This window comes from Armigeres subalbatus, chromosome 2, assembly GCF_024139115.2.
Source record: "Armigeres subalbatus isolate Guangzhou_Male chromosome 2, GZ_Asu_2, whole genome shotgun sequence".
NCBI classification, from domain to species: Eukaryota; Metazoa; Arthropoda; class Insecta; order Diptera; family Culicidae; genus Armigeres; species Armigeres subalbatus.
Window position 1 is genome coordinate 317,839,464 of NC_085140.1, and position 26,622 is coordinate 317,866,085.

Below are 26,622 nucleotides of genomic sequence, written 5' to 3' on the forward strand. Positions count from 1 at the left end.
AAAACGATCATTGCTTTTTATCGTACTTTTATTCGAACTTTCCTTGCAGCACCATAAAACATACATATTGATCATTTCAAAGGCACCGAGTAGACTGTTTTTTTTCGCTTTGCGTAGGCGAAGTTGGATATCTTCTAAATTAATATAATTAGAGATCAAGCAGTCACGGAAGACGACAGCAACGGTCACGGCCCAGCGAATGGACCGCTAGGTCCCGCCCTGCGCCCGCTGCCAATAACCTGGCTTGCTAAATGGAGCGCGAACGTTGACATTCGCCGAACCCCACTACCGGCCGGTCGGTGGTGCGAGTTTAATCAATTAGATCATCAACTGCTGTTCCTCTGTTGGCAATCGGTGCAAAATTTTGCTGTTCTTTTTTCCGTGAACCGTCGGATGACATAATCGCGACGAAGTGTCGTTGAACATCTTGGTTTGGTAAAACTAAATCTTAGCGGTTGAGTGCACATAGCGTGACCACTGTGATCTGTGCATTGTTGATTATCACGGAATTGTTTGTATTAGGACGATGTACAACAAGCTTGGATAGACCATTCGCGAAGTCAAAGCTTTGATGCGGACTCTGCGTGATGAGCCCGAGGTATGAAGAATAAACCCAAAAATGTTTACAAAATTATTGGAAAACATTTTATTTATAACGAGTTGATAAACGGGAGGTAGTTTCGAAGGATAGTTTTGAAAATGCTCACAATTCTTCTACAAATGCAATCCAAATTTGGATTATTGTGCATTGTCTATTTCCATGGATCATCACATTTCCTGGTTATTCGACGGACCGGTGTTCCGGTGGAAATTCGGAAATAATATTCATGCAAAATTTAAATGACCAAAGGCCGTTCGTTCATTCATCCAAAATTCGTTCGGCAAAGAACGCCATTTGCTCGAGAACGCCAATTTTTTGATTTTCGGCCAAACGACGGAAAGGGCTGTTTGGCCGAAGACCACAAGACCGAAAATGTCATACACTATAACTTTCATCTACTCAGTGACTGAGGAAAATTGTATTGCTGTATCTTTTTTTCCCACGGAAATTGAGTGCAATTTCCATGAGAAAAGAGAGAGGGAAATACAATTTTACTCAGTCACTCAGTAGATTTAACGTGTATGGCCGAAAAATTTGTTCGACTGAACTTGGCCGTAATTTGGCCGAATATGTCATTTTGCCAAAGCTACCGTTTGTCCAAAAAAGGTTGTTTGGCAGAATTGGTCCCGAACGGGACGACAATTTTGTTCAGCAAATGATATTTTTGACTGTATATCCGTTCGGTCAAATAATCTTCTTATTGGCATTACATCCCCCACTGGGACAGAACCGCCCGCAGCTTAGTGTTCATTAAGCACTTCCACAATAATTAACTGCGACGTTTCTAAGCCAAGTTACCATTTTTGGATTCGTATATCATGAGGCTAACACGATGATTCTTTTATGCCCAGGGAAGTCGAGACAATTTTTTAAACCGAAAATTACCTAGACCTGTGCCGGGAATCAAACCCAGCCACACGCAGCATGATCTTTCTTTGTAGCCGCGCGTCTTACCGCACGGCTAAGGGTCAAATAGTATTTTCATCCAAATGACTTTTTCGGCCAAACGGTTTCGTGTACGATGCGATGCGATGGAAAAATCTGGACGTAAATCGCTCCCTGTGTACCATATGCTGGATCGGGAAATTGTTGTTCAGGTCAAGATGTGGAAAAATCTGAGATCATCGAAGAATAAACTCGACCGAGCAAGATACAAAACGGGCTACGGGCTTTCATGCAGCAGAAGAAGATAAAATAAGTAGATAACAAACCACAAAAATTCCGAACGGTTTTCCGTGAAAATTTTAAAACTTCTCATAAAAATTCTGAAGAATTTTAGTGGAAATTCCGAAAAATTCCTTTTGGAAACTGCGAAGAACTACCCATAGAACAATTTTCAATGGAAATTCTGAATCCACTGGATGCACTTGCGAACGATACCATCGCTCCCTTAGCCCTAATAAACTTTCAGAACGACGGGAGGCTGCAGAAAACGTCATAAGTCACAACCCTCCGCTACTTCTGATGTTTAAATAAAATAATTCAGTCCTTTCCATCTAATATTTTCTTCTCATATGCTCACTCGTGTCTCGAATTGGCGTTAAGCATTATCCTGCTTGCAAACCTCAACAGTAACGATCGTTCGAAAGGATTCTTCAATCGCCACACCACTAGGTGGCAATTGGCAATCCTCGACAGCGTAACGCAGCGATCTTTGGATTCTGACGTCCTCTAAAGTTTAATCAAAACCAACACGATCCTTGCAGGATGACATTAGGGTAAATCACTACTTGGGCCTACGGACCCGATTCCCGGCTCACTGCACAGAAAACTAAGGATTTATACTTTTTGGAAGCCGTAGGTTTATGGTTGATAATTTTAAAAAGTCTCCCATTTATTTCGCACAATACTCAATATTTTTCAACCATTTATTTCACTCCTATTTGGTCCAATTATAGAAAATAAAAATTTAGATTCCGAACATTCGCTCTCCATTGCTACATCACTGAGCCGGAGTGAATCTTTCCACTTTTACAAAACGGTATTTTCATATAAACACTTCCCGAAAATCGTCACAGTTCTCGATACAATCATTGCTTGAAGCTGTTAATCACCACACAATAATTCTAAACTCACGCACTTTAATCTTTTCTATTTGTTCGTTTCACTAGAACCTAGAACTAATATAAACACATTAGAATACATTTAAAAATGTATCCTTACCGAACAAAAATTCACCTCATAAGAATAAGAACTTCTAGCCGCACCGTGCTGCCAAAAGGCCAGGAGTCTTTTTTAGTATGAAAAAATCCTTCATCGTTCATAGGAAAACTATCTAATACGTTGACGCCATCATATTGTTTATAATTCTCTCGATTTCAAAAAGTGAAAACAAATATAGTTTTTAAGCGTTTGGAAGTAATTTGGATGAGTGAATATATCTTTTCAACCAAATAAAACTTATTATAAATAATACCATCTGGCATCATGTCGGCATTGAACGTGCATATTTTTGTTTACGTCGCATTTTCTACCGTCCCGAGAGAGAATGAGAGTAAGTTGTTGAGAGAATAGGCGAAATTTTGCTTAGGCCGGGAACTAGCTTGGAAGTGGGCCGGAAATGAAATCGCTATGTCTGAAATGAGTGCTGGACCTCGTTGATTTAAATCAAATAAAAGCTTTTTCAAACGATGTTTAGCAAGAATAGCTATTTTTTAAGTAGAAGTGAACCCCATTGTAGTATTGCACGGCCCACGAAATTTAGGAAAAGTTGCTTCCTGTCATAAATATCAATTAAATAATGCAGTCGTACGCATGTTAGGCCGGTAATGGGGTAAGAAACTCTAAATATTGTTGAATCAATCGAGTGATTTTTGAATGAAGCAAGCCTATTGTTGATGCAACAATATTTATAATAAAAATATTTTGCGCTCGATAATGGCGACCGAGTGAGTGCCTTTTTGTCATTCGAGAGGTAGAAAATATTTACACTTTTTAATCAATGTAGGCTTTGAAAACCATTGGCACTCATTCGGTATCTATAAATAGGGAATGTCAAATGTTTTGTTATTTGATATTCAATGAAATGGTACCCAGTTGCCTCATTTATTTTTCACTTAATTATTTTATTTTCTAGGAATGTGAAAGCTACAAGACATCGAGAAGCCTGTAATGATATGATCATTGTGTTTTCTAAGATGAAAAAACAATCTTGACGAGACGATATCCATCTAGTGTGAGGTTGGATTCAAAATTCTCTAGAACCAACTTTCTTTGCATTAGCCAATATCCTACGCCAACGTGCAAATGTAATCCAAATGTAATCTTGTAATCCCCAAGTCCCACCTATGCACAAAACAATTCGACATCACCTGTGCTGCAACACGCCTCCTCCAGGGCAGCGGAAGTGTCCGTAGCGGATGGACAGATAAACTTGCAACATCTGGCTGGCTAAAGGCACTTTAGGGGCCGTACACTTATTACGTAAGCATTTTTTCGGAGTTTTTCGACCCCCTCCCTCCATGTAAGATTTTTTTCATACAAATGATTTTTTTATTTATATGGTGCGTAAGATAATGACCGACCCCCCTCCCCCATAAGTGCTTACGTAATATGTGTACGGCCCCTTACTAACTTGATACTTGATGGGCTACAGGCAATTTACTGCTATTAAATAAAAGCCTGAAATAAAAACCTGAATATTAGGGGGAATGACGGCTTTGGCAGGTTATGTTCTATTATTGGCAGGGGGGTTTTTTATGACTGACTAGGCTCAAATTTGGCCTAAACATTCTTTGCATGTCAAAGAATATTGTGGCAAAATTTCATAAAATTTGGTCGACAAAAACCCCCCTGCCAATAATAAAACAAAACCTCTCAAAGCCGTCTTTCCCCCTATTACATTGTCTTGATTAAGAACCAAATTGCTCATGATCATGTTCGCAGATCTGTTGTACATTCAGAGCGGAAAATATAAAATCTGTAAAATGTAGATATCTATCATCCATTGATTCTCATACTCAGGCGTGGCTTATATTCAGAAAAGCGTGGGACACTAATAAAGTAAGAGGTTTTTAGGATGCTTTAACCTCTCTCTTGAAAAGATTTCTAAAGGAGTAAGGAAATGGTGTAAGGAAATAGTAATCTTTTCCTGCTATAGTTCTGGATCCCAAGCAATGAAGACCTAGTTTAAATCAAGCAAAAATGGATCTTCAAGCATGAACATTAGAGTGGGGCGTCATGGTCATTTTTTCAAAACAAAGGTTGTTCGAAGTCATTCTGGGCCCTGAACAACTGTGCAGAATTTGGGACCGATTGGTTGCTTCGTCGCTTTCCGCATCGCGTTTGAAGTTTGTATGGAAATTAGTATGGGAGAACGCATATTTTTGCAGTTCTACTACTAAACCAAGTGACACATTCCGTTAAAGTATAACCCAAAGGATGCCGAAAAATTTGCTGAAGAAGCCACGTTGCTGGAACGTCCACGAAAAAAATTATAACGCTTCGAAGATTGAGTGTTCAAACCATATGCAAAAAATCATTTATTCTGCCAGCACTACCGAACTACGCAATAATTTAACTGGGTCTTATTTCAAAATTATTGATTTCATAGGCCTTTGGCGCAAATGAGAGATATTCGGAATTATTTCAAATAGTACACATTGAACATACAACACAACTGTACAGTTTTCTATGAAATAGAAATAGATGCTTAACAGCCATTTGAAAAAAATTGATTGAAAACCCTTCCCTGGGCAATATCAGTGTCTAGTTTCGCTCTTTTCCGTATAAACTGTATCATCGATTAATTTATTTTATTCATTTTTATCTTTACTTCAGTAGGCAACCTGGAATATATAAAGCATTAACATTAATAAAGAATTGAAGCGAAAATGTGAAAAATTGGATACCCTGCAGAAATGGTTGACATTTATATATTTACTTTATAAAAAGCTTTTGTATCATGGCATGTTTTCTACCTCTTGAATGTCAACCTGAGGGGATCTCACGCCGCCATTACCTAGCGCAAAATACTGGATAACATTTTTGATTCCATTGAATCCCTCATTCAACGATCAGTAGGGGAAGAGGTTCGGTTGTGGGCACCCTTTTGTCTTTGATCCATAACTTTGGTCCTAGTTGATATTATGCCGACATTTGTATAGCAATGGAAAGCTAGACTAATAAGCTTACTATCTGCGAAAAAATAGTTTGATTTCATCGGTTTGAAAAAAAAAAAATATTGACAATTTTGCAAATCTGACATTTTTGGACATTTCAATTTTGTGGTTCGGTTGTGTGCACCCTTGAATACTCAGTTAAAAATAAAGAAGCATAAATAGAAACCACCCATATTTAAAGAAAAGGAATAGTTTATTCATTCTAATAGTCAGGAGCACTAAAAAATCAGTTCAATCCACCTAGCAGTGATGATGCCTCCATCGGTGCATTAAAGAGGATATTGAAAAAAATCACATAAGAAAAGTCTAAATCACTTTAGGTAAATGAGTTTCAATTTTTCATTGATTTACGTTTTATTGATACACCTCACAGTAAATAAAAATATGATTAATCACCCTAGCGGTACTAGTCCTTTTTCGTTCATTACAAAAATTAATATTTTAGCCCTAAATTTTGATCCCATAGTTCGATCCAACCAATTTTCAATAGGAAACAATGGGACAGGATTCCCCGTCGAATGCAACTAGTTGCAAGCAAATTAGTCTACTATTTGTTCCAAAAAGTGTGGATATAATAATTAGACATACCCAAAAATATGAATTTAACTAATTATTTCAATCGATTATGTCTAAATAATTATAAAAACTGCATAAAAACGTCATTTGAAATAAGTTAGGGGACAACTAAAACGATATTGAATGATTTGTCAACAAAATAAGGGTGCCCATAACCGAACCAATAAAGGTGCCCACAACCAAATTTCGCAGCCTTTTTGAAAAATGAAGAAAACAAATTTCGCGCTAAAATTTTAATGGCAATCGTCATTGAGCCTCAAATAGATTAAATCTACTGCATAACTATGCATTGGAACTCACTTTTTGATTTAAATTACAATTTATGACACTTTGAAAAGGACCAAAAAAAACTTTCGTATTGTTTTTTATTGTAAAAAAAATTGATTTGTCCCTAGTTCAAAGTAGAGATCTCCATCCGGTTTGATATTGAGCACAAAACATCATGTTACAATAGCAAACTAATAACAGTTGTCAGAATAACAGCATCTATTATCTGTCAAAAGATGCGTAGGGTTGCCCACGACCGAACCTCCTCCCCTATTGTTCAGTTTTTTGTGCGTGTATGTTGAGCCCGAAGAACGTGCCCTTTTGGCCTCTTTTACTATTCTTAATTTGAGGGCACAATTCCCGGACGATTAAAGGACCATTGTATCAAAATGAAGGAAAATAATAAAAAGAAACTATCTGAAGAATGACGAAATTAAAAAAAGATGCAGCCCAATCGGGTTGTACGCAAAGGTGACGTTGAACTACGTGGCTGTATGTAATGTACAGGTTTTCGACTTTTCTGTTCGATGAGAGAAACCAAAGCAAGCGTTTTTCAAGCCCAGGTTGAATCTGTTTTCGTTATTTCTAGACCAACATTTGAAAAGGGTGTAACAGCCAAAATTTATTCCTTCTGATTTTTCGTCTACAAATATAGCTATATATGTGGACAAAGAATCAGAAGGAATAAATTTCGACTGTTACGCCCTTTTCAAATGTTGGTCTAGATTTATCCTGCGCTCCTGAGATTGAGTGAGCATTACGCACTCTGGTCATAGATATTATTACCAAGATGTTGAGGTCAGAGCAAATTAGTACTCATTTTATGATTTCTCAGTCTAAAACCCCGGTGGCTCGTTACAGAAATTCACATCGTGAAAGCTGGGCTGATAATGGCGTTTGGTGGTCTTCCTATGGAGGAAGTCAGAGTAGACGCGATAAATAAGTTTGATTATAATTATTATTCCTCCATGTGAGTTGCGTCGGACTTTGGACACCTAGGAATCTGCAAAAAGAACCGAAGAAAGTTTCCCAGAACACATCCACTGCAGCAGTGAAGAAGATTCCGAGCTTCTCTACTGGCATCCATAGACGTAAGCGAGAAGAAGCCGTCAAACGCCCCCAAGGTTTTGAGAGAAAACTCGCGTGTAAGTTAGCTGAAATGAACTGCACCAGCTGGTGCATCCCTGTAAGTTGCATTAATTTGACTTCTATGCTGGCTTGAGGTCTCTAGTTAGCCTTGCGAACAAAGGTTCAGAAACCGGAGATGGCGAGTTCGATTCTCTATCCAATCTAGGATATTTTCGGGTGGGAAACATTCTCGACACCCCGAGCATAGTGTATTCATTGTATTTGTCACACAAGATACATACTCAATACTCATGCAATATCGGGCATATAAAGCTTTTAATTAAAACTAAAACAATGCTAATAGATTACTTTGAAAAGCAGGCCAAGTTCCAGTTGGAATGTAGTGCTATGGAAGAAGAAGCTTGCGATACACTTACGAGATTGACTGATTCACCGAAACCTAAACTGCTAAATATTATTATTATTGCTAAACTGTTAGCAAGTTTTCAATACTAAATATCATCATACCTAAATATTGTAACACACTGGAGTAGTTTTTACGCGGAGGATGTGGGCCGCGTGAATTAAAACAACGTAAAAACCGCGTAAATCCCAAAATGTGTCAGAATGAGCCATGGAAATCCTGAAATTCTAGTGAAAACAAAACCGCATAAAAAGCGAATCGTGTACAACAACCGCGTAAAAAATGACTTCAGTGTACATCGGTTATGAAGCGTTGACTCTTCCTTAATCGAATGGTCCAAGAAAATTGAAAATCCATCGAGAAACGGCTGAGATGTTAACGATCAAAGTCTATCATATTTTAGTGACGTTTTCTGGTTTTTCGAAAACGTAAAGTGTACCATAATATAGAAAAGACAGACGTAGTTCTACGTCAAAAATATATATAAATGATCCAAAATACGTATAACCTTGTAGCTTGATGAACTATTTTAATTTCATCCACACCTGATCCTCTTCAAGAATGTTTTTTGTTGTCATTTATTGAAGCTTACTAGAAAAAACAGCCTATTTTAAATTACTTACCAAAACAATGTCAGTAACTTTTAGTTGTGTTGAGAGTGCTGTAAAAAGAGAAAAAAGACCTATTTTTAACCAAGATGATTGCGGGTAAATTTTATAAAATATTTTTTTAAGCTTATTATAAATTTAATATCGTGAAAATACATAATAAGTCAATTCATGACATCATGACTATGAGTCATAATATTAGGAACATTACTTATGGTACTAAACCCATCCAACGAAAAAACATGTTGCCCACTGTTGATTACTCATCTCATACTTTTACTCATCACAGGAGTTCAATTACCGCGTACATATGCCGAAACACCTCAGGAAATCAAGAATAATATTTATGACGTATTTGCATTACATAACTGAAATCATGAAATCTTGTATAGAATTATTCCCGAACAGAGTTCACTTTTAAGGCTAGGCACATTTATTTCTGTTCTATTTACAACTCGACAGTATCTTCAGAACATTCTTGTTCAATAAATAATGCGTCAAACATTAAGCAATATCAACCTTTACTGAGGACCTTCCGACTGCTGAAGAGACAACCGCAATCAATCTTTCGAGGCAATGCCCTCCCTACCGAATAAAAACAAACATTCCGCAAACCCATAACGAGCATTACGAGTATATTGATTAAACAATCAATTTTGGTAGCTCGATATATTGCAGTGCCCGGCGTGAAATCGATCCGTTCCGTAGACTGTTTAAAACAATGAGCATGCATCAATGAATATTGAAGTATGTACAATCAAACAAACGCATTGGATAACGAAAACAGTCCTACGGGCTAAACGAAACCGAAGTTAGTGATGTAAAACGAGGTCTCGTGCGAGGCGTATGCTTCATGCTGACGCGACATCGCCGCGAGAGAGAACAGCGACTGCTGTTTGGTTTCGTTCATTTTTAACTTTACCTAGGTATGTAATTATTCGCGGCAAAATCACGCCGCGATAAGAAAATTGAAGACAACTCACGACGATCGATAATGGCAACGACAAGGTAGACCTCCAATGACATAATCTTTATTTTTTACTGCTTCCTTTTCAAATTATTATGCTTCATAGTTTCAGCGATAACAGGGCAAACCGGAATGGTTCTGTCGGTTTCGAAATTGTTATGGAGTTCTTATTCGAAGTAGAGTAGGTCGATTGACGTGAGAACTGATAATATAGGGTTGTTGTTGCGGTTCTTCATCTCAAAGCATTGATATTTAGCTAATCGAAATGAAGAAATTGAAATCAGATTGGCTTATTCCTGATTTTGTCATTATGATTATATCGACATTTGCTTAAATATTTTCTTTCGAAATTAATTAAATTTACGACTGTGATATGGTAAATGGAACAGTTCCCCTATTATTGTGTACATATGCTTATTGTCGCTAGTTTGCATAGCTGGTTTGTATGGAAGAACGACGACATTCTTTCGTTTCTTGGTCACACGTGAGTTCGTAAGGCAGTTTGTGGTAGTTTTTTGGCATTCAAAATTCCAATCCAAACACTATCTGTCGTGATGTTGTTTTTATTGATTACTGAATTTAAATCGATCTATCTTGATGAAAACAACGCATAGCTGATGAGAACCATAGATCATATTTTTTGAAAATGTTAAGGTCATTTGAGACTGATGATGATGTTGCTAAACGATATAAAAATAAGCGTACATTTTTAGTGATGAACTTTAGATTCACGACATAACGTAATCATCGTTTCAAACAAAAAGATCAAAATATCCCTCATTTAAAACAATTACCTAAGTCATTTCTATCTTCTACATATATATGACTTTTTTCCAACATGAACTACATCAGTTATCCAATTCAGACATATAGACAGGTGAATGGTTTAGATTTGCAAAATAGATTTACGATCGTAACGCCCCTTTAATCCCAACCATGATGATGGGGACCCACAAACAGCATCGTATAATCCAGATATGAGGTCCCGTTTGAAATGGTCCGCGCAAACACGTTAGAGAGCCCGCCGCCGTGATCGTCGTCACCGTCGCAGTCGTACTACTCATTCCCAAAACCGAAAATGGCCTATACGCGCCGGTACTGTGGGCTGCTCGTTGGTTGGAATGTGTAAAACTTTCGCTGCGATGTCAATTTTATGCCACCCCCCGGTCGGTCTTCTGTACGGGTGCTCGAGACGACCATTGCCGTTGATTTAATGAACCCTCCACCCAAAAGGCACCAGTAATGGGACTTATGTGTCCAACCAAGCAACCATGAATGGTGAACACTAGAAGAATTCGTTATAGCGGAGGTATTGTCGTTATTGGCGAAATAACTGAAATGACGTGGTGGAATCCAGTAGCAAAGGGTGTATTGTTTTACGATTTTGGAAAGTGTGAGGCAATAATAATAATTTAACAAAATAGCGAAGATTTAAAAGGTTAGAAAAACATGGTTACTTAGACAGTTGTTGTAGCAATTGAATCATTTATGAATGACTTTATTATATGTGATTCTGAAGCTGTCCCACGATAAAATATTTGATCGTAGTATTTGTGTTCGGTCATTTGGCCGAATGTTGTTTGACTGAGCGCCATTTGGGTGATTAGATTATTTTTGCCTTTCGCGTATACGTAAAGGCTATAGGATTACTCCAAAACCGAAATTTTGATAGAAGGCTCGGAGACCCATAGCGTTATATACCAATCGACTCAGCTCGACAAATCGAGGCGATGTCTGTATGTGTGTATGTATGTATGTATGTGTGTGTGTATGTGTACAAAAAAATGTGAGACACACTTTTTTGTACTTAGCCTTATTTGCTTGCAATATGTTGCATTCGTCGCGGAATCCTTCCTAATTTTTTGCTATGGAAATTGGCCCAATCGGCCATTGCGTTCCGGAGTTATTCAAAAAACATTGTTTGTTTCCCCATTTTTCCCAAAAATTACGAAATCAATATTTTTTTTCAAAGACTACTGCAATGCATTCAAATAAAGCAAATGAATGTGAATTGATGCAAATAACTGAATCTATCTCCCAAAAGTGCTGTTTTGACCTCTCTTATGTGCTTTTCTTGCTATATTTTATAATACACGAGAAAGGCACCATCACCGCTAGGTGGATTATTCTGGGTTTTTTATTCTTTACTAGCAGACCCGACGAACTTTGTTTCGCCTAAAATTGATTTATTATCTGATTAATTCTCGAGTTATGAATAAATTAGTGTTTCATTTGTATGGGCGCCCCCCTTTCCAAAGGGGGAGGAGTCTTGAACCATCTTAAGAACCTTCCCCGGCTCCAAAAACCTCTGCATACAAATTTTCACGCCGATCGGTTCAGTAGTTTCGGAGTCTATAAGGTTCAGACAGACAGAAATTCATTTTTATGTATATAGATTTATGTGATTTTTTATATTTTAGATAAGTTTATCACCACGAAATGAGTAACAATTCTGGTGTGCTAATGTAAACTTTCCGTAGGGGAGAAGGTTCCGGACCCCCTAAATGGCAGAGATCATAATGGTGCGAAGAAATAATTTCATGGCCAAGTTTCGTAGTCTATTTCGTTTCGAACATTCTCGAGCCCCTTCGAAACGCACAGAGGGTTACGGCAAGGTGATGGTATTTCGTTCTGCTATTCGATTTGGAGGGAGAGATTGACACGAGTGGTACGATTTTCACGAAGTCCGTTCAGATATATGGTATCACCGACGACATTGAAATTAAGGCACGTAACTTTGAGAAGATGGAAGAAATCTATATCAGACTGAAGTAGGGAAGCAAAGCAGATCCAGCTTGTCATTAATACGTCGAAGACGAAGTACATGATAGGAAGAGGCTCAAGAGGGGACAATGTTATCCATCCACCTCGAGTTCGAATCAGTGGTGATGAAACCAAGGTGGTTGAAGAAACCGTGTACTTGGGCTCACTGGTGACAGCCAAAAACGATACCAGCAGAGATTTCGGAGTCGCATCGGGGCAGAAAATCGTACGTATCTTGGACTCCGCAAGACGCTCCGATCGAACAAAGTTCGCAGCAAATAAACGATGGAACTCCGAAACAGAAGAGTTGGGTAAGCAATGTGGCAGGGGTGGTCAGTGGCAGGGTTTGCAGAAATCGGTTTCAATAGATAAAGGGATCGTCGTTTATCGCACTTGTATAGAAGTGCGAAAGTACAGAATTGTTTCTGAATATTTACAGATTTCGAGTTTTGCCTGTATTGCACGAAACCGTCGAAAACATCAAATAAACATAACTTCAAAAACTCAATAAAATGAACTCAATTTGACATTTATCGGTGGTAGGTTCGTGAGGTTCATCCTATCTCCCGCAGCAAGTGGATGAACCTTTGTTTATATACAAACCACCGATACCTGTCAGATATGGAAGAAATTCATCAGAACGCAGCCGTGGCTCCATACGTGTGACGTCACACTGTAAAACCTAATGGACTTAACCACGAGCGTCTTCTTTTTACACGATTCTTCTTCTTATCGGTTGGAAAAGTGACATCCGCTGCGGGCCAATGAATATTTTAGTGAACTCGGAGCATTTTAGTTCACCGGATGTTCATGTCGAGGTTCATTTTTTGTAAACATTACCCGCAGCGGATGTTTTCTTCTTACTGAAAAACGACTCGTGACGTCATCGTGATTTAGTCCATAAGTAATCCTCGAACCCAGCCAATTCGTTTGACAGATGTATTAGGGCTGAGTTTTAAACAGTAATGCTCATCGCACCATCTCCAAACGATTGCCAATCGCGTTCCAAATGTTCGATTCATTTAAATCAACTGTTGCGGATATATCCACACATATAGTATACCAGCCAAAATATCTGTTATCTGTGCTGTGGTAGGACAGGGTGTCGACTCAAATTTGAGAATGAAATTCCCTGACTTTCCCTGACTTTCCAGACCATTTCTCAAAAAGTTCCAGGTATGAAAAATGTTTTTTTTTCTATTCCTATAGAAGCACATGAAAATCTCTGCATGTTTGATTCCTATCCATATGAGTTCCTGAGTTACTTATGACTTCTAGTAGCAGAACATTAAGGATATGTAGAATTTCGTAAGAAATTCTGGTCGTTCACAAAGAATCAAGTAAATGCGCAGAACTTCTGAAAAGTTTTCATAATTCACATCTTTCCAAAATTTACTCCAAATTTCCACGGACTTTCTGGAGTAGCAATAGACCTCCAAGACTACTGACACGACGCTTTTGACACGACTTTTAAACAACTTTTTGAACTATCGTGGGAGCTTCTAGAAATCCTTCTAATTCCGTTAAGAAAAACTTACGGGTTAGGTATTGCTGTAGACATCGAGAAACCTCCATTGGGTGTCAAGAATACTTACGAAGCAAGTTTTTGGAGCGGAGCTTTGAAAAAAAATATCTATTAAACATCCATCAAGGAGCTCCAGGATTAAACTATTGAGCGAGCTCTTGAAAATCCACTAGGGTTTTTCTTTATGTTTCAGTGAGAATTCTGAAGTAATTTAGAATATTTTCTGAAGGGAATAATTATTTTCACAAGATATCCTAACGCATTTTCACTGGAGTAATTTCTGGACAAAATTCTCAAAGATCAACCAGAATATTTCCTGACAAAATTGTTTTATAAACATCAGAAGGAGCGAATGTAAAACTGAAACATTCTTGCGTCCGACTATGGTTATGGAGTATCGAGAAAACGTTTTATTGAGATCATCGCCACCTACGTACATGAGGTAGTTTATATGATGATTTAATCCACTGTCATTCTCTCTACATGACTAGTACCTAAGGACGTGAGGATCGACCAATGACTTTAAAAGCCCATCATCAAATGAAAGTTCACAAAAGTTTTCTAAAACATTCCCTACAGAATCTTGTTTGGGGATGATGCCGATGCTGTGGAGTGTTGTCAAAGGTACACAAAGATGATATTCGGCGTTTTATTTCAACAAGCCTTTGAATATCTAGTTTTTGGTTGTAGGTTAAACATTATTGATGATTATTTGTGGATCGGTTCTGAACTATGGCACATGATTCAGTTTAGATTGCTTAGACTAGATAATTTTCGAAAAATTAGGCGCTGAATTTTCATCAAAAGGGAATATGATATATTGTTGGTTACTAATCAGCAATTTAAATTTATCAAGATAGATCGCATTTCTTCCAATATCATAAGCACATTAATATAATTTTATTAAGACTCTCGCGATGGATGATTAAGTATTTGAAAGCTAGATGAGGAAACTTAAAAAAAATCAAAACGACTCTGACACAAAACCACGCAATCTATTTGTATCAGGCCTCAACAGTGATCATTTGAACAACATGGATTTGGAACCTGTGTTATTGCTTAGACATTAATAGAAACAAACTCGATTACCATGGGTACATGGAATGGGCCCGGAGTAAACTTTTAATCTAGAGACTGTCAACGGTCACACAAAAAAAGAGTTAAAGCATGATAGTGAAAGTGGTTGGCGACTGTAACTGCCTCGGAGTATTGTTTTGTTTATCGGCTATGCAGTCTGATTACCAGCTAAAACGCTATATTAATTCTGATCCGAAGTTTCGGTACTTTTATTGATCCTATTTCAATGAATTAAAATGGTTCAGCGTTTCATTGTCATAAGTGTTTAGCATACTGCGCGAAATAAAAAAAAATCACTATAAATTTTCAACATTGGGTTTTGTGATTTTTTCCCTGACCTCAATCGAAATTCCCTGACTTTCCCTGACATTCCAGGTCCAAATTGGAATTCCCTGACTTTCCCTGACTTTCCAGGTTTTTCCAGGTAGTCCACACCCTGTATTAGTGAAACCATGATACTAGGATGCAGCGTTTGTATTTGTGCCAGGCAAATTAAATACACTCTATATGCAGGGCTGGTAGCGACTGAAGCCACTCAAAATAGTGACTTTAGTGACCAAAGCTGACGAAAAAAGGAACCAAATAGTGACTTTCAGTTGCAGAAAAAGTGACTAAATAGTGACTTCCAATTTCAGTTGCAAGTTCGATGAGACGAAATCAGGCCTTATTGGGTCGAAGGAGATTTTTTTTCGTAATTTGTGGCGGAAAACATCTTTCACTCACCATTCTTTTCTCTTAGAACGAACTCAGAAGAGAAACGAAAATCGTACTCGCTAACTTTTATCTACTTAGGGTCTGTCTCATTTGGAGAATTAAACTTAAAAGTGACAGTTCGAAAATTAGCAAATAACCCGGTAATAAGAATGGCTGGTGCTGCCCAGCAATTCCAATGAGACATCGATGCAAAATGATTCGATATCTGTCAAAAGTAATCTTGCTCTGCGAGCAGGGTTATTTGATAATTATTGAAATGTCACTTTTAAGTTTAATTTCAGTTTAATTCTCCAAATGAGACAGACCCTTAGTGACTAAGTAAATTTGTATTACCCTCTCTTTTACCCCCTTTAACCCCACGGAAATTTTACTCAATATCTGTAAAAAGCAGGACAATTCAAAACTATGAGTAGTCTGCAAGCAAATCAAATGTTTATGCCACTGGAAGTGAGCGAAATATGGTTATCACTCTTAACACCTGTTTTTCTTTTCTGAAAATTATTTCTCGGTGAAAATCTGCGTAAATGAGCATTCTCTTCTCGTGAGAATGAGTGAAAGTTACGATCATTGGATTAGCTGAACACCTACTTAAGAAAGATGCAGAGAACTCTACGATTTGTTATAGGTGACACGGATGTTTTTTGAATTTTTAGTGCGACAGGAACAACAGTAGGGATCGTTTTAGTAGAAAACGATACAAAAATTATGGAAATTCATGTACAACGAGCCTAGGATTGAACCCTCGACCTCCTGCTTGTAATGAGGACCATGCTCTCTGAACTTTTAAATATTTTTACTCCAAAATACGCAGGTTTTCCGATTTGCTGTGCGTATTCATGAATGATTTTGCTATGGAATTCGACAGCGCATGCAATCTTCAAAATTGGTCAGACTTGATGATCGACAGTCCATGATAACTATGATACTAAATAAATATTTTTTTAGAGCAAACCCTTCATCACATCTGTCAAATCTACAAAAAAAAACCTGCTTGAGAACAAATTAAACTTTTTATGAAACAAATTAAAATTTTTATATGGATGCCCAATGAGGGAAGTCTGCTCAAATTGAGGCAACAACCTAAAATCCAAATATCCTGAAATTGTGGTGGAATGATGGCATTTTTATCAATGAAGGTCGTAAAGCATATTTATGGATTTGTGCTGTGGAAAAATGATAGCACTTGGTCATTATTGGGAGAAGTTGGTCTAATTTTGCGTGTCCACTAAAAACATCTTCAGGAGGAACAAAACACAGTGAATAAGTTTGTCAATTAAAAAAACTCGCAACATAACGATCATATGTCTGGATCTATTATAAAAATACGTCTTCCCACCATCCCCTACTGCATTAAGTTTGAGTTAAAACAAAACACGAAATAGACAGGTCTCCTACTTGCATGACTGTACACGAATTTATAAATTGTGACGTAAAATACCTTCAATTAGCTACTGGTGAAATGCCAATAAGAGTAGCGAGTTAAATGGCTGGCAAAGTTACAGAGCGATAATTTTTCCAAGGTCCGTCGCCATGAACAAAGCATCTTCCGATGGATACATAAAGCCTTATAAAAAATCTTAGTCAATAGTTTCAAAATAGTTGAAAATAGTGACTTTTTGCGAGAAAAGTGACTTTAGTGACTTGAGGTCGAAAAAAGAGACTTTTTAGTGACTAGCCCGAAAAAAGTGACCAAGTCACTAAAAAGTGACCCGCTACCAGGCCTGCTATATGAGAAAATGACAATATTTTTTACAATTCTTAATATGACCAATTCATCTATCAGAATAGAACGGACCTGTCTGATTTTTTATTTTATTAGGATAAATCGATGGCATTTCGAATTTCGATAAACATTAGATTAAGATATATAAAAGTTAATCTTACACAGATAAAAATATGTTGTGATTTTAAATGTATTTTCATGCACATATTTGGAGCATGCAAACAAACGTAACATTCAAATTGATTCAATCGATCTTACTATTCTTTTAAATCGAAATAAATTTAAACGGTGCTTGATTGTAAAATTCAATCCAATTCAATTGAATATCGAATGTTAATTCGTTTGATGACATAAGCAGCAATTTTACACGTCGTTGAATATTCAAAATTATTTGCTGTGTATGATTATTTGTTGTTTTACTTTTGACCCTGTTATACTTTTGCAACGACTGCTATCGAAATGCTGTAAGATCCAAATACCATAGAATCTCATGGGCACATATATTTTTACCTGTATCATCTATCTGATAATACTAAAACCGTAGAAAAAATATTTATGATAGAGTAGCAACAGGTTCTCCCGACATTGATCATACATGCCGGCACAGGTTCAAAATCTAGTTTGAAACATTATTTCAAGAAAAATCCTCCGTGGACGTGCTCACTCGAGAATTAAAAATGTGGCATATTGAAACTGAACTCAATAGTGTAAATGAATCGTTTGTTTGAGAAACTGCATATGTAACATTTTTGGCCAAAATGAGACTTTTATATATTCTGAATCAAAAATACGTATTCTGGCCAGGGCTGACAATCGTCATCGTCATAGCACGAAATGCCACAGTAGCGACGAGTTGCATTGTCTTCATTGCTACTCTACACATCGTCAATCGCACGACGTTAGCTTTCGTCGTGTAACCAAATCGGCATGACGACATCGAAGAACGAAGACTTCATATCGTTATTCTTCAAGCAGCAGCTGCCATGCGAAGATTTTTACTAATTCTTTGTAATAATGAATTTGAAGCAACGTATGAAAGCGTTATGAATGTTATCGATACATTTATGTTACCAAATTTCCTACTATTTGTTTATTTGAGACGCTATTATGTTTTTAACCAGTCCGTCTATAATGACGTGCAATTAATTGTGTGAAGAAGTGACGACGAAAATCGTCATAACTTTTGGCTGCGCGACTATCGTCGTGGTACGCATGCGGCGTGAAGAAAACGAATAGGTGTTGCGTCGTGCAATGTTATGAGGAAGATTAATTTTTTTTCGCTTTTTTCATATGACGAGAATGACTATTGTCAGCCCTGATTCTGGCAAAAAACAGGAAACATTTTTTTTTGCTCAGGAATGTATGAAATTTGTTTCGTTTGTTTGAGAAACTACATATGTCCACGTACTTTGAAGAGCAATTGTGGAGTACTGCTTACATTTTTGCACTGAAAGTTCCCCAGGGTGTTGAGTTTTGCCAAAAACTATTGATCTGTTTCGAAGAAATCGAAAGATTCGGTGCAGATTTGTTCAAAAACAGTTTTTTGTTGTTTTCTCGAAATAGTGTAAAATGGACTTATGCAGTTTCTCAAACAAATGATTCAATTGTAGTTTTCAGAGCAACACAACACAACATGCTGTTCCCTGCACGCATCATGTTACAATTTGTTGCCAATTTTCAGAATAAGGTTATTGAAGTGGAAGGAAATTAGTTTTGTTGGAATGTTCCTCTTTAACTGTTACAGTATTTTTATCAATTCATTATTCTTATACAAATAAGATGCTTTAGATGTTTTTCAAATTAAGATTACATATGTTCAACTTTTAACCAAAATATTACTTTGGTACACCTTCTTCGCAAAGTGAAGGGGGCAAGTGGAGGGCCATCAAAGAATAAAAAAAAAAAAAAAAAAGTAGTTTTAGTAGAAATTTTTTAGTCTTTCTGAAATGCTTAGCTGGTAGAAAGAATTATTATTGTTAAAATAATTGTGACATGGATCAATATACATTTTAGTGCCAGCCATCTGGATTCCGTGTTTATCGTTAAGTAATCGAAGTATAAGGCCAACTATCGAATGATTGCTTTTTAAAAAAGTTGCATGTTGTGGTGGTTTGTAGCAGAGTTTTACATTTTTTTTTTGGTTTTCATAGAATCTCTAGAGTTTATGACTTCTGAAACGAATTTGTACAATTGACAAATCATTCTTCAATAGATGTTCCAAGCTTTCCGAGACCCAAAGTTTTATGAAATTTAGTAAATCATTATAGAAATGTTCTAAAAACCCTTGTATTTAAGCTTCAATGTCGGCTACATTAAAAATGAATTTCGTCTCTCCCACTGCAGCTACACTGCAGCGTAATTTGTTACGTTTCGTCTGGTATGTACTGTAGGTGTTAACATGGAGATTCAGGAAGCTGAAAGTAGAAAGCGGTTCAAGATATAGGAGATATAAGCCCCGAACGCAATTGAATGGAACGACGACGGTAACGGCAGGATTTGAAAGAAAAAATATAGACTAACAAATGTCAGATCTGTCAGGTCGACATTCCGTTCCATAGCGTTCAGGACTATATTCTAGAAAACTTGGGACTTCCACAACAAACGACTAACTGGCATCAACGTTTGATAAGAAAATTATTTTGATCTTTAAGTGTCATAAGACGAGTTCGTACAATTCGTATTTCGACCTCAATAGTAAGGCCGTCTTCAGTGTCTCGTACTTGACTCGACTTTGCTCAACTCATTTAACAAAATCGACCGATGATCGATGTAGCAATACTAGGCATATTGATAGGCCTTAATAACTCCCACCAGTTATCGATTCTGAAGCTTAGAGAAGGAAAATCAGGAGAATCAATGGTAACCAAAACTTGAACCGTTTGAACAATATGTCGAGGTGGCTTCTTCGTGGCTACGTTCAACCCATTTCTGATGCCGCTAGTCTGAGAGTAGCAGTTTCAGCCGTAATATAACTAGAATAGCAATGTGCATTCAAGATTCTAGAAGAAACTACACGTCGTACAGTGAGGGGAACATTTTAAGCCGGCTTGCTCTGGTGCATCGAAAAGTGTTCGGCGCGAGATCCGAATTTGTACGAGGGTGTTCGCATCAAAAAGCTGAGTTCATATCAAAAGGCTATAACATGCAGCGCCAGATTTACCAATGAGCATCGTGGTTTCGAAGCGTTCTATGCGCAGCTGGAGCAGACATACGATGGATGCCTACTGCGGGACGTCAAAATCGTCATCGGTGACATGAACGCTCAGGTAGGAAGGGAGGAAATGTATAGACCGGTCATCGGACCGGATAGTCTGCATACCGTATCGAACGACAACGGCCAACGATGCATGAACTTTGCAGCCTCCCGCGGAATGGTAGTCCGAAGCACTTTCTTCCCCCGTAAGAATATCCACAAGGCCACATGGAAATCACCTAATCAAGTAACGGAAAACCAAATCGACCACGTTCTAATCGACGGTAAATTCTTCTCCGACATCACGAACGTACGCACTTACCGCAGTGCGAATATTGAATCCGGCCACTACCTCGTCGCAGTATGTCTGCGCTCAAAACTCTCGACGGTGATCAACACGCGTCGGAGTCGTCCGCCGCGGCTAAACATTGGGCGGCTACAAGACGGTAGACTAGCCCAAGACTACGCGCAGCAGCTGGAAGTGGCACTCCCAACGGAAGAGCAGCTAGGCGCAGCATCTCTTGAAGATGGCTGGAGAGATATTCGATCCGCTATTGGAAGCACCGCAACCGCTGCACTAGGCACGGTGGCTCCGGATCAGAGAAACGACTGGTATGACGGCGAATTTGAGCAGTTAGTTGAGGAGAAGAATGCAGCATGGGCGAGATTGCTGCAACACCGCACGAGGGCGAACGAGGCACGATACAAACGGGCGCGGAACAGACAAAACTCGATTTTCCGGAGGAAAAAGCGCCAGCAGGAAGATCAAGACCGCGAAGAGACGGAGGAACTGTACCGCGCTAATAACGCACGAAAGTTCTATGAGAAGTTGAACCGTTCACGTAAGGGCCACGTGCCACAGCCCGATATGTGTAAGGACATAGACGGGAACCTTCTTACGAACGAGCGTGAGGTGATCCAAAGGTGGCGGCAGCACTACGAAGAGCACCTGAATGGCGATATGGCAGACAACGGTGGCGGTATGGTAATGAATCTAGGAGCACGCGCGCAGGACATGCGACTTCCGGCTCCGAATCTCCAGGAAATCCAGGAGGAGATCGGCCGGCTGAAACACAACAAAGCCCCTGGAGTTGACCAACTACCAGGAGAGCTGTTTAAACACGGTGGTGAAGCACTGGCTAGAGCGCTGCATTGGGTGATAACCAAGGTTTGGGAGGATGAGTTTCTGCCGCAGGAGTGGATGGAAGGTGTCGTGTGTCCCATCTACAAAAAGGGCGATAAGCTGGATTGTAGCAACTACCGCGCAATCACATTGCTGAACGCCGCCTACAAGATACTCTCCCAAATTTTATGCCGTCGACTAACACCAATTGCAAGAGAGTTCGTGGGGCAGTACCAGGCGGGATTTATGGGTGAACGCTCTACCACAGACCAGGTGTTCGCCATACGTCAGGTATTGCAGAAATGCCGCGAATACAACGTGCCCACACATCATCTATTTATCGACTTCAAAGCCGCATATGATACAATCGATCGAGACCAGCTATGGCAGCTAATGCACGAAAACGGATTTCCGGATAAACTGATACGGTTGATCAAGGCGACGATGGATCGGGTGATGTGCGTAGTTCGAGTTTCAGGGGCATTCTCGAGTCCCTTCGAAACCCGTAGAGGGTTACGGCAAGGTGATGGTCTTTCGTGTCTGCTATTCAACATCGCTTTGGAGGGAGTAATACGAAGGGCAGGGATTGACACGAGTGGTACGATTTTCACGAAGTCCGTCCAGTTATTTGGTTTCGCCGACGACATTGATGTCATGGCACGTAACGTTGAGAGGATGAAGGAAGCCTACATCAGACTGAAAAGCGAAGCTAAACGGATTGGACTAGTCATCAACACGTCGAAGACGAAGTACATGATAGGAAGAGGCTCAAGAGAGGTCAATGTGAGCCACCCACCACGAGTTTCTATCGGTGGTGACGAAATCGAGGTGGTTGAAGAATTCGTGTACTTGGGCTCACTGGTGACCGCCGATAACGATACCAGCAGAGAAATTCGGAGACGCATAGTGGCTGGAAATCGTACGTACTTTGGACTCCGCAAGACGCTCCGATCGAGTAGAGTTCGCCGCCGTACCAAACTGACTATCTACAAAACACTTATAAGACCGGTAGTTCTCTACGGACACGAGACCTGGACGATGCTCGTGGAGGACCAACGCGCACTGGGAGTTTTCGAAAGGAAAGTGTTGCGTACCATCTATGGTGGGTTGCAGATGGCGGACGGTACGTGGAGGAGGCGAATGAACCACGAGTTGCATCAGCTGTTGGGAGAACCATCCATCGTTCACACCGCGAAAATCGGAAGACTGCGGTGGGCCGGGCACGTAGCCAGAATGTCGGACAGTAATCCGGTGAAAATGGTTCTCGACAACGATCCGACGGGAACAAGAAGGCGAGGTGCACAGCGGGCAAGGTGGATCGATCAGGTGGAGGACGACTTGCGGACCCTCCGCAGACTGCATGGTTGTGCACTCCAGCACAATCGTAATATATAAAGAAGCTAAACGCAGCAAATCAAGCGTTGCAGTTTCCGAGAGAAGCAGATGATGCAACGAAGCGGCACTGTGTAGAAGACTACGTGGAAAGTGTTGATGCAGCGGACGAAGCTGTTGAAGGAGGTGATTAAAGTGCATAAGCGAGCAGAATTCCATATTCGAAATCTAATGATCAGCTTCCCGAGCACAAATAAATAACTAATTGATAACAAATTCTGTTATCCGGTTATCGGACATATTGATAACTGAACTTGTTATCATTTTGGCTGACTTAACAGCCAACATAACAAAAATGATACCAGAATTTTATTCGTGAAATAACTACATGAAAACAAATTAAGTTATCACTGATACCAAATTGATAACACATTTTGTTATACATGTTATTTACTCAAATAACTAATTTAGTTATTATTTAGTTATCAGCTATCACTGTTTTATCGACCAAAATAGTTGAATCTTCTTTGCCGACTTCGTTACACATTGAAAAAAATGTTGCCATTCACTGGGATTCGAACTCGAATCGAGTGATTGCACGGCGTCGTCTCTAGGCACTCACCCAAAAGGCAAAACGCTTTCTACAATCTTGCATTTATTGAAAACTATTTATAATCAAATCATGATGCCATATGACCATTTTATGTAAATAACAGTCAGCTGTACAGAGTTGAGAACAGAATAACTTATTAATAACAAACTTTATTATCCAGTTATATTGATAACTAGAATTGTTATCATTTTGGTTGAATTACCAGTCAATATAACAAAAATGATAACCGAATTTAATTCAAAATTGCGAACCAGCAATCAATTAGAATAAATACGGTTTATCGTACTTTTATTGATTTTATTGATTTTTTCCAGTATAATAGGTTTATACATAATAGGCCCAATAATAAGCTTAGGTTATTTTTTCTCTCTAATTGTCAATCATTAGGTTACTAGCAGCGCCATGCTGTAGATCGATTTCGGTTCTAGTTTTATTCTAACTAAACCACAACCTTGTAATCCGCAGTGAAACGTTTCATGTTTTCATATGCATATATAAACAGCAACACTGCTGATCCCAGCAAGAATTAATCCGTGAAAAATTTTGCCATTTGGCGAATCCAGGGTCGGGGTCGACAGTTTTCGGGAGCTCCTAAATGTACGAAAAAGGTTGATTTTGGTTAAGGTTATGTGAGGGCCCGGGGTCATGACTCAAAGCCCCCCTCCCCCCTCTTCCTCAATCCGGGCATGAGTGAATCCTTTTCTAGTCAAATCAACCTCAAGTAGTTTTTATTTATATAAAGTCAAATCTATCAGTTCAGTCAATGTTCTATGACTTAATTCCTTCTGCAGATATGTTTTTATCGTTTTCGGCGGGTTTATATGATATTTGCTCATGCGAAAATCACGAGTAAGGTTGAGTAAATTGTGGAAAACTAAAATTAGGATTCGTATGGGTACCGAGTCCACAACGTGCATTTTAACCTACAATGTCTGCCAGGTTTGCCGGGTCGACTAGTTAAAACATATTTTTTGGGTTACTGTGACAAAACACCTTCCAAAGGATTTTATATTTCACATCTGAATATTCCCATGCGTCGACCGTCCTTTCAACATCGACTATTGAAGGTTTGGCTGCAGATGATCTAGCTCTGGTTTGTCTTTTGCGTCCAAACCTAAGTTTAAACTGTCAATAGTTGAGCCCATTGCTAGATCGACTAAAGTGCGAGCATGATTGGTTTCTCCACAACAGACCAGATCGTTGCAATTTCTTGATTATCCGACATTTGCAGTTAAAATTTCCACTTCTCGCCATATATATAAGCAGTAAGCACTGTGGATCCCAAGATGAATTATGTTGCGGTTAGTCAAGATTATCCACCGTTCCTGAATGAGCACATGCTTTTGGATCATATGTTCCGGGAGCTGCAAGGCCATTTTAAGTACTTGATAAACTAAAACGCTTAATTGGATCTCAGATACATATTTCATTATTCAACGACACCTGAAATGAAAGTAAAGTTAATAAGCATAGCATAAAACAAATAAGAAAATTTCAACTCTTGTGTAAATTCCTTTGTTGACAGAGAAATAAACAAATCAATAGATATCGAGGGTAACGGGGAAAATCACTCTGCTTAGACGAAAATTTCAGTTCAGTGTTTGGAAACAGTTCTTGTCACAATATTCATAGCATAGGCCGGCTACATTTAACAGAAGTAGTATGTTGGCAAGGGTAGAATGCTTAGCCCCATTTCTGAACGACGCGAAATTTAGAAGAAAATTTGTATTGATAATAAAATTTGTTATTATTCAGTTATCAGTTAATCACATGATTGATAACTAAATATCAAAATGATAATAAGGATAACTAATCGTGTTATCAGTTTGATATCATTTCAGTTATCTGCCTTTGCTCGGGTGTGTTGCAGAAATTAGAAGAGCTTAGTCTTAGTCAAAAGTCTTGGTCCGGACGAGGAGGTGGAGTTTTAATGCGTGCTAAAAAAAGCGGTGCTGAAGAAGAAAGATGCCTTCCTGTTTTCTGTACAATTCTGCGAAAGCATTCGAAGCATGCTGAAAGTTCCCACCGTTGTTATTTTTAATAATAAATAAACCAACAACTTTTAAAATTTACAACAATTCAGCATTCAAATTAGAATTTTCAAACCCTCAGTATGTTGAACAATCAAAAAAGAAATTATTCTATCGGTATTAAAGAACAAAATGTGAAATTGATGAAAATGCTAATTTAAAATTTTAATTAGCGTTAGCGTTAGCGTTAGCGTTAGCGTTAGCGTTAGCGTTGTTACGGTATACTTCGTAGATTGGACACTAGTGATACTCATGTTTCTTATGGAATCCTTATCCAGATTGCTATCGGAAATCAAGGTGGGGAGTTACCCTTGATTCCAATCTAAGATAACAATGGCATAAGCATGAGGATTACTACTCCCGGCCACGCCCATCTTTACCGTAACTAGGGATAGGAAAGGAAATGTTGATGTAGAACTTACTTAACGAGAGGCCCCCGACTTGGCGACGCCCTCATAAGTTCTACGGAGTTGGTGGTTTGGTAGGGTAAGGTAGGTCATGGAGGTTTGCCTCAAGCTGGCAATTCGACCCACAGACTATGTTGTTTACCTGTTTTTATTTAAACTCTAATTTAAAATTTTAATTGCCCAAAATGTGTTCAGACTGATTTTAGAGCGAAAACTATATTTTGAGCTTTAGAGGGTTAAAACTATATTGTTACTATCTGAAGTCCGTAATACATCTATTCACCCTACTAATGTTTTGCAAGTGCGACCGAATGTCTGTCACACAAAACATCCGTGTCGTACCGGTAGACCAAGCGGCCGGTCGAAAGCATATTCGCTTTACTACAGTCTGGCGGAAACAAAATGATCAATTTAGCAACCGCACCATGGACTCTTAAATTCTAACAACGCTACTCCTTCTTTTTCAATGGTTCTACCTTCTAACTGGAACT

The 26,622-nt window shown here is 38.7% G+C and overlaps 1 protein-coding gene across 1 annotated transcript in view; it reads right to left on the reverse strand.

Annotated features, from left to right (window-relative positions):
* Positions 1-26,622, reverse strand: part of LOC134212641 (uncharacterized) — a 149,070-nt gene that overhangs the window by 104,285 nt on the left and 18,163 nt on the right. Inside the window, exon 2 of the mRNA XM_062690668.1 lies at positions 8,680-8,717. The gene's annotated coding sequence lies outside the window, so the exon portion shown is untranslated. The remainder of the gene's footprint in view (positions 1-8,679; positions 8,718-26,622) is intronic.